The following is a 15,172-nucleotide window of genomic DNA, read 5'->3' as shown; positions in this document are numbered from 1 at the left end:
CATTTGAATTTGTTCCATCATGCTGAAAATATTCTTATCTTCTGTTAATTGATTCGTAAATAAATTATGTTTAAAATATATCACATAGTCACATGTATTTTGGTAGCCACATGACGTTTCTCGTTTATCTTAATGAACCTAATTAGGAGAACATTCCTTTTGTGGATTTCGTATGTTGGAAAATGATTAATTATGCTAAGGTGTATGGGTCTTAGCAGGTGGTCATTACTTTATTACAAATGCATTCAGAGCGCTGAAACATTTTTGAGTATCAAAAATTTGTGATAACAATGGTTGTAAACCATGGGATACCGAATGCACGTATACTAATAGCGGTAATGTCACGTAAACAAGGTATAAAAGGGGAGAGTATGCGCGGAGCTGTCATTTGCTCTCAGGTAAATCTTGTGAAAAGGTTTCCAAGGAGAATATGGCGTCACGATAAGAATTAACAGACTTGAACGCGGAGTGGTAGATGGAGCTAGACATATGGGAATTCAATATTCCGAGTAGCGTGCCAATAATACCAAATTTCAGGCGTTACCTCTCACCACGGACAACACAGTGCCCGACGTTATTCAATTAACGACAAAGAGCATCGGCATTTGCGTAAGAGTTGTCAGTGCTAAAAGGTAACCAACACTGTGTTAAATAACGGAGAAAATCACTGGGGATATACGATGAACGCTTCCGTTAGGAAAGTCCAGCGTAATTATTCTTTACTGGGCTATGTCAGCAGACGGCCGACGCCAGCGCCTTTGCTAACAGCATCACATCGCCTGCAGCGGCTCTCCTGGCTCACGACCATATCGGTTCGACCCGAGACTACTGGTAAACGAAATGGCTCTGAGCACTATGGGACTTAACATCTGTGGTCATTAGTCCCCTAGAACTGAGAACTACTTAAACCTAACTAACCTAAGGACACCACACACATCCATGCCCGAGGCAGGATTCGAACCTGCGACCGTAGCAGTCGCGCGGTTCCGGACTGAGCGCCTAGAACCGCTAGACCACCGCGGCCGGCTACTGGTAAACGGTGGCCTGGTCAGCTGAGTCCGATTTCCGTGGGTAAGAACTAACAGTAGGGTTCGAGTGTGGCGCAGACCTCGCGTAGCGTTGGATCCAAGTTGTCAAGAAAGCAATGGGCAAGCTGGTAGTGGATCTTTAATGAATGGTATGGGGTATGTTGAGAGGAATGGATTCGGTCCTCTAGTCCAAATGAACCGATCATGGACTGGAAATGGCTATGTTGGGTTACATGGCGACCAATAGCAGCCTTTCAGGGATTTCGTGTTACCAAAAAACACCGGACTGGTTGGAGGAACATTGTGGACAAACCACGCGATTGATTTGGCCACCCATATTGCCCACCATGCATCCCATCTAACATTTGGGGAGTAATCGATAACTCGGTTCGTCACGAAGTCCTAATCCTGCAACTGCAACACTTGCGCAATTGTGGGCGGCTATAGAGGCAATATAGGGATTTCAGATAGATTCGGTAGGTTTTTGACACTGTACCACACAAGCGACTCGTAGTGAAATTGCGTGCTTACGGAATGTCGTCTCAGTTGTGTGAATGGATTTGTGATTTCCTGTCAGAGAGGTCACAGTTCTCTGTAATTGACGGAAAGTCATCGAGTAAAACAGAGGTGATTTCTGGCGTTCCCCAAGGTAGTGTCATAGGCCCTTTGCTGTTCCTAATCTATATAAACGATTTTGGAGACAATCTCAGCAGCCGTCTTCGGTTTTTTGCGGATGACGCTGTCGTTTATCGACCAATAAAGTCATCAGAAGAAACTATATCGGAATGGTGCGAAAATTGGCAGTTGACCCTAAATAAGGAAGAGTGCTGTTAGCTAAAAAGAACTCGTTAAACTTTGGTTACACGATAAATCAGTCTAATCTATAAACCGTAAATTCAACTAAATACCTTGGTATTACAATAGCCGGTTGGTGTGGCCGTGCGGTTCTAGGCGCTTCAGTCTGGAACCGCGTGACCGCTACGGTCGCAGGTTCGAATGCTGCCTCAGGCATGGATGTGTATGATGTCCTTAGGTTTAAGTAGTTCTAAATTCTAGGGGACTGATGACCACAGATGTTAAGTCCCATGGTGCTCAGAGCCATTTGAACCATTTATTACAATTACTAACAACTTAAATAGGAAGGAACACATAGAAAATATTGTGGGGAAGGCTAACCAAAGACTGCGTTTTATTGGCAGGACACACAGAAAATGTAACAGACATACTAAGGAGAGTGCCTACACTACGCTTGTCCGTCCCCTTTTAGAATACTGCTGCGCGGTGTGGGTTCCTCACCAGATAGGACAGACGGCGTACATCGAAAACGTTCAAAGAAAGGCAGCACGTTTTGTATTATCGCGAAATATGGGAGAGAGTTTCACAGAAATGATACAGGATTTGGGCTGGAAATCATTAAAAGAAAGGTATTTTTCGTTGCGACGGAATCTTCTCACGAAATTCCAATCACCAACTTTCTCTTCCGAATGCGGAAGTATTTTGTTGACACTGACCTACATAGGGAGGAACGATAACCACGATAAAATAAGGGATATCAGAGGTCGTACGGAAACACGTAGGTGTTCATTCTTTCGGCGTGCTATACGAGATTGGAATAACAGAGAATTGTGAAGGTGGTTCTATCAACCCTCTGCCAGGCACTTGAATGTGATTTGCAGAGTATCCATTTAGATATAGATGTAGATTTCTGCAGGGGACATCTAACGACATGCTGAGTCCATGCCACGTGGAGCTGCTGTACTGCGCCCGACGAAAGAAGATCCTACACGATGTAGGAGTTGTCACATACACTTTGTCACCTCAGTGTATAAAGATGATCAAAATGTTTCCGTTTGAGGATGTTGCTGCAGCGTGTATGCAACGTAGCGCGACTCTTATGTAAGTATGGACATATAGTCAAAGGATCTTTGTGGATTCGTGTCTTTCCGATGTGCGTGCTCTAAACTCAGAAACGTCGGACGAGGATGTGCAGCAGGCAGTTACGGACTTCTTCATGCAGCAGGACTTGGTCTTTTACCATACGGGTATCTTCAATCTAGTGCATCGGTGGGATGAGTACATCGACGCTCAGAACGATTTTGCGTGATTGTCGAATGTATTCTTGACTGTACGGCGTTCGACTTTAAACTCTTTGATAGCCCCTCATACATCTATTTTGTTATACACCGATAAACCAAAATATCACGATCTCTTTCCGCTTGCGATTGAATGCCGCCACAAGGTAGCTTTTGAGTACCGGTGAAGTCGTAAGGATATAACTGGAGCAGAGGGTAATAGGGAACCATTCAAGTAACGAAACTGGCCGCAGATGTGGATATCCAGTATACTCCATTATTAGTGAGCGCTTGACACAGGCACGTTGATTAAATGTTTGGGCGTAACATTGCAGAGCGATATGAAGTGGGACAAGCATGTAATGGCAGTTGTGGGGAAGGCGGATAGTCGTCTTCGGTTCATTGGTATAATTTTGGGACGATGTGGTTGATCTGTAAAGGAGACCGCTTATGAAACACTAGTACGACACGTTCTTGAGTACTGCTCGAGCGTTTGGGATCCCTATCAGGTCGGATTGAGGGAGGACATAAAAGCAATTTAGAGGCGGGCTGCTAGATTTGTTACTGGTAGGTTTGATCATCACGTGAGTGTTACGGATATGCTTCAGGAACTCGGGTGGGAGCCTCTAGAGGAAAGGAGGCGTTCTTTTCGTGAATCGCTAATGAGGAAATTTAGAGAACCAGCAGTTGAGGCTGACTGCAGTACAATTTTACTGCCGCCAACTTATATTTAGCAGAAAGACAACAACGATAAGATATGAGAGATTAGGGCTCGTACAGAGGCATATAGGCAGTAATTTTTCCCTCGTTCTGTTTGGGAGTGGAATAGGGAGAGAAGATGCTAGTTGTGGTACGAGATACCCTCCGCCGCGCACCGTATGGTGGACTGCTGAGTATGTATGTAGATGTTGAAAGACGACTTTCACAAAGGGCAGATTGTTGCAGCCCGGCGTCTCGGAAACGATGAAGCGAGTCGGCTGTTAGCATGCTGCAGTCATGAGACTATGAAAAGTGGTTGAAGGACGTTGAAACGTGTAGGCGGCATGTTTCTGGATCTGACGACAGAATACAGTGCTGATACAGGCTCAAGTATTTCAGAGCGTACCGTTCAGCGCACATTGTTGATCACGGGACTCTGTAGCATATGTCTGCTACGCATATCTGTTACTGTAGTTAAGACGTCTGTCTACCTCATTAGACCAGAAAAGAAACAACAGTCTAATCAGCGGGTGAAGGTTGAGAGCGAAGCAGCAATAAAGGTATTTTGATGTCACCAGCCAGGAATATTATATCCAAGTTTCTGTGTGTATTCGTGTTATTAATCACCTTTAACAGTTCCCGCTTCTGTAGCGGAGGTCTCTAAAATAAGACTATGCAGTGGCGTTTAACTCGGGTGCAAGCCGGTTCGAATGCTGGTTGTGGATGAAGTTTCCACTGCCAGTATTTGGCAAGAAGGGATAGGACTGGTGGTGGAGTAAGGCTTCTGATTACCAGTCTTAGCGACAGTGTCCTGCATTAAATTCCAGAGCTGCCCACTTTCTGATTAGGTGAGAGCGTGTAGCACTGTTGCTGGTGACACGGCCGTCGGGTGGGTACCTTAAATTTGGCTGTCCTACAGCTCTCATGCGTGTCGAGGGAGAGGGGCGTGGAGAATTGGGAAAACCTTTCAGATTAGGAGGCTGAACCTTCCCTTCGGATCTCTCAGCCATTCATGACATACGGCTTAACTTATTTTACTTACGTGTAATAGTTATCGGCATTAACTGGAGAGTGGGCCAGAGTGGCCGAGCGGTTCTAGGCGCTTCAGCCTGGAACCGCGCGACCGCTACGTTCGCAGGTTCGAGTCCTGCCTCGGGCATGGATGTGTGTGATGTTCTTAGGTTAGTTAGGTTTAAGTAGTTCTAAGTTCTAGGGGACTGATGACCTCAGAAGTTAAGTCCCACAGTGCTCAGAGCCATTTGAACCATTTTAACTAGACACATTAAAACATGACAAGAGAATTGAATCACAAACAACAATTTGATCTTTCGTCAGTTCTTCTACATCTACATGGTTACTCTGCAATTCACACTTAAGTGCCCGGTAGAGGGTTCATCGAACCATTTTCATACTACTTCTCTACCATTCCCCTGTCGAATGGGGCCTGGGAAAAAGGAACATCTAAATCTTTCCGTTCGAACTCTGATTTCTCTTATTTTATTATGATGATCATTTCTCCCTACGTAAGTGGGTATCAACAAATTATTTTCGCATTCGGAAGAGAAAGTTGCTGATAGAAATTTCATTAATAGATCTCGCCGCAAAGAATACTGCCTTTGTTTCAGTCACTGCAACAGCAATTCGCGTATGATATCAGTGACACTTTCACCCCTATTGCACGATAACACGAAACGGGCTGCCCTTCTTTGCACTTTTTTGATGTCCTCCGTCAATCCTACCTGGTAAGGATCCCACACCGCGCAGCAACATTCCAGCAGAGGACGGACAAATGTAATGTAGGCTGTCTCTTTACTGGGTTTGTAGCATCTTCTAAGTGTTCTGCAAACAAAGCGCAGTCTTTGTTTCGCCTTCCCCACAATATTATATACAGTATGTGGTCTTTCCAATTTAAGTTGCCCGTGATTGTAATTCCTACATATTTAGTCGAACTGACAGCCCTTAGATTTGTGCGATTTATCGTATACCCAAAATTTATCGGACTTCATTTAGTATCCATGTGGATGACCTCGCACTTTTCTTTGTTTAGTGCCAATTGCTACTTTTGGACCATACAGAAATTCTCTCTAGATCATTTTGTAATTGTAATAGATCTTCTGATGATTTTACTGCAAAGAATCTAAGGGTCTGCTCAGGTTGTCACCTAGATTACACATTCCTGCAAGTGCCGAGGCAAAGTAAGAAGTGAGGATTTTCTGGGATTTCAATATCCACACTGTTAAACATCTTTAACATCTGTTGCCACACACATGTAAATAAATTTATGGTTGAAAACCGATTTTAGTCTAATAAAGCAGTTGTGGACGCTGAGGTGATCATTTCGTAGTCATAACGAATCAATCGTTAGAGGGTTACGTCGGAAAATTTCTGCTACCTTTTTAGCCGAAGTTCACAGTCTTACGGGGCCAGTACGACAAGGTCCCACCTGAGTCTTGTATGTGTTAAAGAAAATGTTGATCTCGGTCACTATGGTGCGGAAGCAAGACTTTTCAAAGCTGTTTTTATTGAACAGACTGACTGCAAATTTTCCGTTGCTATTGTTCCAACCAATTTCGTTCATTTTAGTGGCAGAAATAAACCGATGGCATATAAATTCTTATTGATGGTAATTACAGAAGGACTGATCTCACCCAAAACGACATTTTAGTTACGTAATGCATACAGACCACGCAGTTACTCCATTACCTTTTTTGTAAACTGCTATCCTCTCTACAAACTGCAAGTACTATCAGACCGGAACTGCAGAAAGAACAGATGCCGATTCGCTGGTTGTAGCCCTTTTAGAGGTGTTGCGGCGCAATTAAGATTAAGACCGCTGCGGCTATTCCGGGCATCCATTAGCACGAACTGCGAGAGTAGATAGCGGCCGCTGTCACGATGAACGCTTCGGCTGAATTATAGCCTTTCCTGACCACCTCGTATTTCCCACAACTCAGCCGCGCTGTCATCAACCACTCTGTAGTTTCTTAGCCTTCCCCATCAAGCATGTTAACGACTATATTAAGGAATGAATAACGCTAGTTTGGACCACTTCGCAAATATCCTGAATTATTGCTGACATGAATAGGCCGCAATGCCAGGAAGCTTTGTTAGTTTCGTGAAAGGGTGCATTCAACTAGCAGATGTCGACGGAGTCTTGTCAGCTAAGATTGGGAAAACACAAATTCATAAGAGATAAGGTGAGTTCCGGAACACTTCTTCAGAATTTTTCTCTGTCGGTACGTCGTCGCTGCAAGGAAATGCAAAACTAATGACCGACGTCTGGTTTACGTAATTAGTTTGCTCTAAATACATTTCCTTCTGCTGCTCACTACTTTAATTCTCCAGTATACAAGCTAGTTGTGGTCAGCAATATGTAGTAGTAGTAGTAGTAGTAGTAGTAGTAGTACAGAGCAAACCAAGTTGTTTACAGCAGTGAGACACTTCTTCCAAGTAAACATCTACATTAGGGAGTCACTATTTAGTGTGTGGTAGAGCGTATCTTGTGCACCATCCGACCCCCCTCCCTCCTCTTCGCCACCGTGAATCACACACATGCAAACACACACACAACACAAATATATAAATATCTTACCCACACACACACACACACACACACAAACACACACTCCAAATGCATACACAAACAGATCACAGATACTTCAATATCTACACTCAAAAGTTGGCAATAACATTCGATCTTTGGCAATAGCATCTGGCAGTCGGCAACACAAACCGTGATATAAATCTGCCAAGGAGTGTACTTCTACTTATGGCATGCATCGGTTAGAAAAATTAACCAATGATGGCTGATATCAGTCCAAATCGATTTGTAACAAGTTAAATAATCTTTCCGCGACTGGCTGCTACATTCTTTATAATTTTATAAACCAAAATATTGTATCAAACAAGTTCAAATGCTTCAAATGGCTCTGAGAACTATGGGACCTAACATCTAAGTTCATCAGTCCCCTACAACTTAGAACTACTTAAACCTAAGGACATCACACACATCCATGCCCGAGGCAGGACTCGAACCCGCGACCGTAGCGGTCGCGCGGTTCCAGACTGTAGTGCCCAGAACCGCTCGGTCACCTCGGCCGGCTATCAAACAAGTGTTCAATTCCTAGTGCTGTGGTATAAGGGGAAAAACCGCAAATCGACATTGATAAGAAGAAGAACAGGAGCGTTACACGTAAAAAATCGTCCACGCAACCTGCAAGTGCAGTTCAAAATATTGCTACATAATAGCGAAAAACGACCACCAGAGCTGTTTATTACTCATCGGTACATTGACCAAACTGTAAACTAAATAGCAAAAATATATACATATTCTTGGCCACTGAAGGTGCCTTGCAGAAAATAAAGGCGAAACGCGCAAGGCACGAAAACTATGTTTCATTCAGTTGTTTCAGACGGTCCATAAAGTAAATATTATCAATATACCGTAATAGCTGACTGTGCATATTGTATCACAGACACAGTCCCTTTGACTGTTCAGAGATGTCACTAAACCCGCCCAAAGATGTAAACAACCATCCATGAGCAGCGCCTATTAAAAAATGGCTCTGAGCACTATGGGACTTAACATCTCTGGTCATCAGTCCCCTAGAACTTAGAACTACTTAAACCTAACTAACCTAAGGACATCACACACATCCATGCCCGAGGCAGGATTCGAACCTGCGACCGTAGCAGTCGCGCGGTTGCGGACTGAGCGCCTAGAACCGCGAGACCACCGCGGCCGGCCGGCGCCTATTAAATGGAGGGGTCCGGCAGCCCTATCAGTTCCAGTCATTCCAACAGGAAGAAGGTACAGGGCTCGTGTTGTCTGCAGACGGTCAATGCCGCGGTTAGATCGCGACCGCATTGTTACTTTGTGCTAGGAAGGGCTCTCAACAAGCGAAGTGTCCAGGCGTCTCATAGTGAACCAAAGTGATGTTGTTCGGTCATGGAGCAGATACAGAGAGACAGGAACTGTCGATGACATGCCTCGCTCAAGGCCGCCTAAGGGCTACTGCTGCAGCGGATGAACGCAACCTACGGGTTATGCTCGGATTAACACTGACAGCAAAGCCACCATGTTCAATAAAGCTTTCCTTGCAGCCACAGGACGTCGTGTTACGACGCAAACTGTGCGCAATAGGCTGCATGACGCGCAGCTTCACTCCCGACGCCAATGGCGAGGTCCACCTTTGCAACCACGACACCACGCTACGCGGTAGTGATGGGCCCAACAACATGCCGATAGGACCGCTCAGGATTGAAATCACGTTCTCTTCACCAATGTGTGTCGCATATGCCTTCAGCCAGACAATCGCGGAGACGTGTTTGGGTGCAACCTGGACAGGCTGAACGCCTTCGACACATTGTCCAGCGAGTGCATCTAGGTGGAGGATCTCTGCTTTTCGGGGTTGGCATTATGTGGGGCCGACGTACGCCGCTGGTGGTCATGGAAAGCGCCGTAATGGCTGTACGATACGTGAGTGCCATCCTCAGACCGATAGTGCAATCATATCGGCAGCATACTATTAAGGCATTCGTCTTCATAGACTACGGTTTGCGCCCCCATCGTGCACATCTTGTGAATGACTTGCTTCAGGATAACGACATCGCTCGACTAGAGTGGCCAGCATGTTCTCCAGCAGACATGAACCCCATTGAAAAGTGCTGTTTATGGATGACGTGACACACCAATCACTCTGAGGGATCTACGGCGAATCGCCATTATGGAGTGGGACAATCTGGACCAAAAGTGCCTTGATGAACTTGTGGATACTATGCCACGACGAATACATGCATGCATCAATGCAAGAGGACGTGCTACTGGGTATTTGAGGTACCGGTGTGCATAGCAATCTGGACCACCACCTCAGAAGGCCTACAACATACAAAGTTTGGGTTTCATGAGCTATAAAAACAGCGGCAATGATGTTTATGTTGACCTCTATTCCAATTTTCTGTACAGATTCTGGAACTCTCGGAACCGAGGTGATGCAAAACTTTTTGATGTGTGTATATTTTAACAAATATCGCAATACTCTTTATTCTGAGCTCTGCCCTCCGCACATCTCCGTTTATGTGGTCGTTCAATCTTAAACAAATAAAAAAAGAATTTTGGAGATATCTGACTGTGTGAATTTCAGTGACTTGCTGCAGATCGCATGATCAAATAGGGTCGGGTTTTCCTGTTTTGCGCGCATTGAATTATATGTTAAGAAATAACTCGCAAATTTGTATCATGTTAAATACATGAGTTTTATAATGTGTTTCTAACTGTGTCTTCCTGCGTATTATTTGAGTCTTTGTACCTTTTATATCCGTTTTTAGCTGTCGAGGGGCGGTAACGCGAGTGAATATGGCACCTCAGTGCACCTCCGGTAAAAGAGTATTAACGGATTGACGAGGAAAAGTAAACCATCTGACAAATATCACATCTGAAGATTGTTTACTGGTTACATGTTGTTCCCCAGAGACGGGAAGTAAGCCTGAATCGAGGAAGGAAATCTGCTGGATCCTTTTGAAGGAACCATCCCGATATTTGCCTTAAGAGATTTTGGAAAATCATGGACGACCTGAACATCGATGACCGAATGGAAAATGCAGCTGTCTTCCCGAGTATAAGTCCAGTGTCTTTAGACTTGATCACCTCATTCGGTCTGATGTAAGAGACTCGACAAAAGACGCAACATCTGGCCGAAAAAAAACCATATCCCAATGGAATAAAGTGCATAAATTACGACTTATTGTGTTTCGAAAATTTCATGCCCATACTTAGAAAATATTTTTTTCATGTATGTCATATGTAGGTAAAGTATTTGTGGCTTTCAAAAGTGCTGGTAATACAGTGTGCGACAAAAGAAGTAAGTCTCCCACAATGGCAAGATGACGCAAAATGAAACTTCACGAGTTGATAGAGTATGGCATGTTATTTTAGTGATTACAAAATCGAGTCTAATTTGCAAGGAAGAATGCTGTATGAGCACATTTATCAGAATCTTGTTGCAAACTGTATGAAAGAATGCATGCAGTGATTTGGTTGGGAATGATGTCATTAAGCCGCGTTCCTGTGGTAAGCTGGCCCGCAAATGTTGGAACTGATGGAAATTTGCAACCAGTAGCGTAGTGTACGCTGCTTTGAAGCTTCCTAGCTGATTAAAACTGTGTGCCGGACTGAGGCTCGAACTCGTGACCTTCGTCTGTCGCACTCAAGTGCTCTACCGACAGCGCAACTCAAGCACGACTCACAACCCTGTCCTCATAGCCTTGCTTCCGTGGTACCTCATCTCCTACCTTCCAAACTTCACAGAAGTTCTCTTGCGAAAACCTGAGAAAGTTTGACAGGAGAGCTTCTATGCAGTTTGGCAGGTAGGAGATGAGGTAATGGTGGAAGTAAGGCTGTGAGGACAGGGTCGTGAGTAGTGCTTAGGTAGCTCACTCGGTAGAACACTTGCCCGCTAAAGGGAGAGGTCCCGAGTTCAGGCCTCCGTCCGGCACAAAGTTTTAATCTGCCACGAAATTTTATACCGTTGTAACTGATCGTTGAGTTAGTTAGTTAGTTAATTAGTTAGTCACGCATTCCATGGCAATTTTTGCATGATAGGTCGTAATGATGTGAACGAGTCATTTTACATTCACATCGCAAATTAATTTGTACATGCAGTTGGTTTTAAGTTTTTAAATTTTTACTATTAAAAGAAAAAAGGTACGTTGATGTCAGTTATTAATTCCTACTCAATACACATAACAATAGTAGAAATTCTTCTATTGAATAGGAGGAGTTGTCAAGGAGAAAAATTCTCAATTAGTTTTTCAAATCTTACTTTGTTGTCTGTCAGACAATTTATATCACTGAGCAAGTAACAAAAAATTTTGTTGTAGCGTTTTGCATCCCTTTCTGTGCTGAAGACAACCTTAATGTGGAGTCATGAATGTCGTTTTTCCTTCTGGTGTTCTAATTATGAACGTAATTCTTTCTTTTGAACTATAGTAGATTATTTATAACAAGATTCATGACAGAACAAATACACTGCGGAGCAGTAGTCAGAATTCATAACTCCTTAAAACGATGTCTTCAAGGTAATAGTGAGTGAGTACCATATATTATTTTTACAGACGTTTTTGCGCAATGACTTTCTTTGTTAAAGGTAAGCTACCCCATGTCATTATACCATGTGGCATTACTGAACGAAAATATGCCAAATATGTCAGCTTACTGATTTGTCTCTGCCGAAGGTTTGCAATGATACTAAGCGCAAATCTGGCTGAACGAGGTTGTTTTAGGGGCTCTAAAATGTGATTTTTTTCAGTTTTAATTCTCATGTGTATGGACTCCTAGGAATTCTTAAGTTTCTATTGTGTTTATTATTTCCTCAACTTGTGTTATCATTGGCTTAATACTTATTGATCTGCAGAAATGAATATGTTTTGTCTTTTTAAAATTGAGGGTGAGGCCATAGAAAACCAGTCAACGATACTTTTGAGAACTTTTTTTACCATTTCCGCTGTTTTTGTACGCATTCTTGGATTGTTTACAATACTAGTGTCATCTACGAATATACTAAGCCTGCTTGTTGTATATTATACGGGAGAGCGTTTACATATATATGGGACAGTAGTGGACCTAAAACTGAAACTTGGGAAACCCTTTATATAATTTCTCCCCAGTCATCTACCAATATACTAAGCCTGCTTGTTGTATATTATACGGGAGAGCGTTTACATATATATGGGACAGTAGTGGACCTAAGACTGAAACTTGGGAAACTCTTTATATAATTTCTCCCCAGTCAGAATTACGCCCTGGGCCATATTGCTTGAATTATGAAGTACAACTTTCTGCATTGACATTATCCGTCGGTTGGATATACCATGAAGCCCAGAAAACGCAGACTTACCTAGAAGGGCCGGCCGCGATAGCCGAGCGGTTCTCGGCTCTTCAGTCCGGAACCGCGTAACTGCTACGGTCGCAGGTTCGAATGGTGCCTCGGTCATGGATGTGTGTGCTGTCTTTAGGTTAGTTAGGTTTAAGTAGTTCTAAGTTCTACGGGGCTGATGACCTCAGATTTTAAGTCCCATAGTGCTCAGAGCCATTTTAGAACATAGAAGAATACTGTGATTCAAGCAGTCAAGAGAATACTGTGATTCAAGCAGTCAAATTCCTTACAGTGGTCGCAGATATTACCAACCGGCGTTACTTCAGTATTTAAGGCTTGTAAAATCTAGTGAGCGAACTTGTGAATGGCATTGTCAGGAAAGCAACCCTTCTGAAATTCAACCTGTGACTGCCAAGGATACTATTGTTACTAAGGTGAGATACAATTCTAGAATACATCACACTCTCAAACATTTTGGAGAATGATGTCAACAATGAAACAAGTCGATAGTTATTGACATCTCTCTTATCACCTTTCATAAAGAGATGTTTAAGAATGCCTTCAGTTAGTGATGCTTAGTTCAGATTATATTGGGCTTATAACATAGGAACAAATCCTTAGTACTCTACTGGAAACACTATCAAAACCAGACGAAATTTTATTTTCGCGAGAATGTACAATTTTTTTAATATCAGAAGGAGGAGTTGATGATACATTCATATGATTGAATTTTATGAAAATTATATTTTCATCATACTGTTCTGATTTCGCTGTTGAACTTTTTGTCCCTGTGATTTCTACTATATTTAAGAAATTAGTATTAAATGAATTTACTACCTGTGACTCATCATTTATAGTCCTTCCATCACTCCAATAGTGATGCTGTCTTGTTCTGTGGCTGGTTGTCCTGTCTCTTGTTTCATTACATACCATTAGCCTGAAGTCTGTTGTCGGAAGTACTAATTTCTGACATTATGTACATGTTCCTCGGCTTTTTAATAACTTTCTTAGTAATTTTGAGTGCTCTTTGTAGTGTGTAACTAGTGCAGGAACCCTACATGTTCTTCCAAAAGATTTATTTCCGATTTCCTTGCACAAGTTACTTTAATCCCCCTAGTGAACCACGCTTTTATTACATGGCTGTTTAGCGTCATTACTGCTTAGCTTATGCGGAAGGTTATCCTCAAATATTGATATGAAATTACCATGGAATAGATGAAATTTTATCTTAGCATTTGGTTGACTATATATTACATCACATGTAATCTCCAGTAAACAATTCCTAAAAACCTTCGCCCTGGAGTCATTAATTATTTCCACTGTTCTATCAGGAGTATCCCTAATGTAATGCACTATGTTATTTATCCTAACTAACTGTACGTCATGATATAAGAAATCATTTGTTACTAGGTTAACATTATTTTCTTGCTTTGAACTTCACCAAATAAAACATTATCTATTTGGGTCGTAATGTCATTATACGCCTGTGTTGGAATATTAATTACTGAGATCAAATTTTAGGATCTAAATAGGGCTCCCAGATCATTTTTCCTATCAGAATCCCTTAGAAAATCTACACTGAAGCTACCACAGACTATTAACTGTTTGCTACTATCTGACCGATAGCACAGTATAGATTCCAGATTCCTCACAAAAAGTTCAAAATGTCCCAGTGGGGGGTCTACACACTGTTACAATTAAAAGTGAACTATTTAAAACAATAATTCACAAGCACACACTTCTATCTGCTGATCTCTACAAAATCTACTAGTCACCATGTTTTTGAACTTGTATTATATTTTAATGCATGTAAAAAATCCTCCTTTTCCCATGTTATTTCTGTATGACTGAGTTGCAATGGAGCAATCTTTTATATGCAACATCATATCCTAGGTATTGGCACTGGGATAGAACTGACATCCGCACTGGTACCACATTTGTTCTGTTGCGGACTGGCGGACTGGATTAGGGACTTTACTGACAGTTGAATACCTAGACGTCGCATATACAGTTTACCTAGACAATCTGCCATCTGTGGAGCAGCATTGTCCTGTTGAAAAATGTTACCACGATTCTGTCGCATGAGAGGCAACACACGAGGACTCAGGATATCCGTGACGTACTGCTGGGCAGTCAGAGTTCCCCAGTCAGTACCAGCAGTGACCTGAATGCATTCCCTATTACTCCTCGCACCAAGGACGGCAGGAGTAACACAGCTATGCCTCTCCAAAACAATGGAATAATGAGACCTCTCCCCAGGTAATGACTACAGTTATTGTACAATTATTTTATCGCAGTGACCTACCAATACTGATATGTAAACGTTTTATAAACTAATGGCACTATGATAATAGTGTGTTGTTCATTTTACATTTTCTTTAGGATATGGATCTCGATGTTTTATATTGACGTTGCACTAGTTCGTGTTTTGATGGAGTTGTGTTATTTTACAGCGAGCGTCGATGTGAGGTGTGTTCCTAGTTGGCTTTGACAAATATAA

This window comes from Schistocerca americana, chromosome 3 (assembly GCF_021461395.2).
Source record: "Schistocerca americana isolate TAMUIC-IGC-003095 chromosome 3, iqSchAmer2.1, whole genome shotgun sequence".
In the NCBI taxonomy this organism is placed as follows: domain Eukaryota; kingdom Metazoa; phylum Arthropoda; class Insecta; order Orthoptera; family Acrididae; genus Schistocerca; species Schistocerca americana.
Note: the sequence above shows the minus strand (reverse complement) of the source record.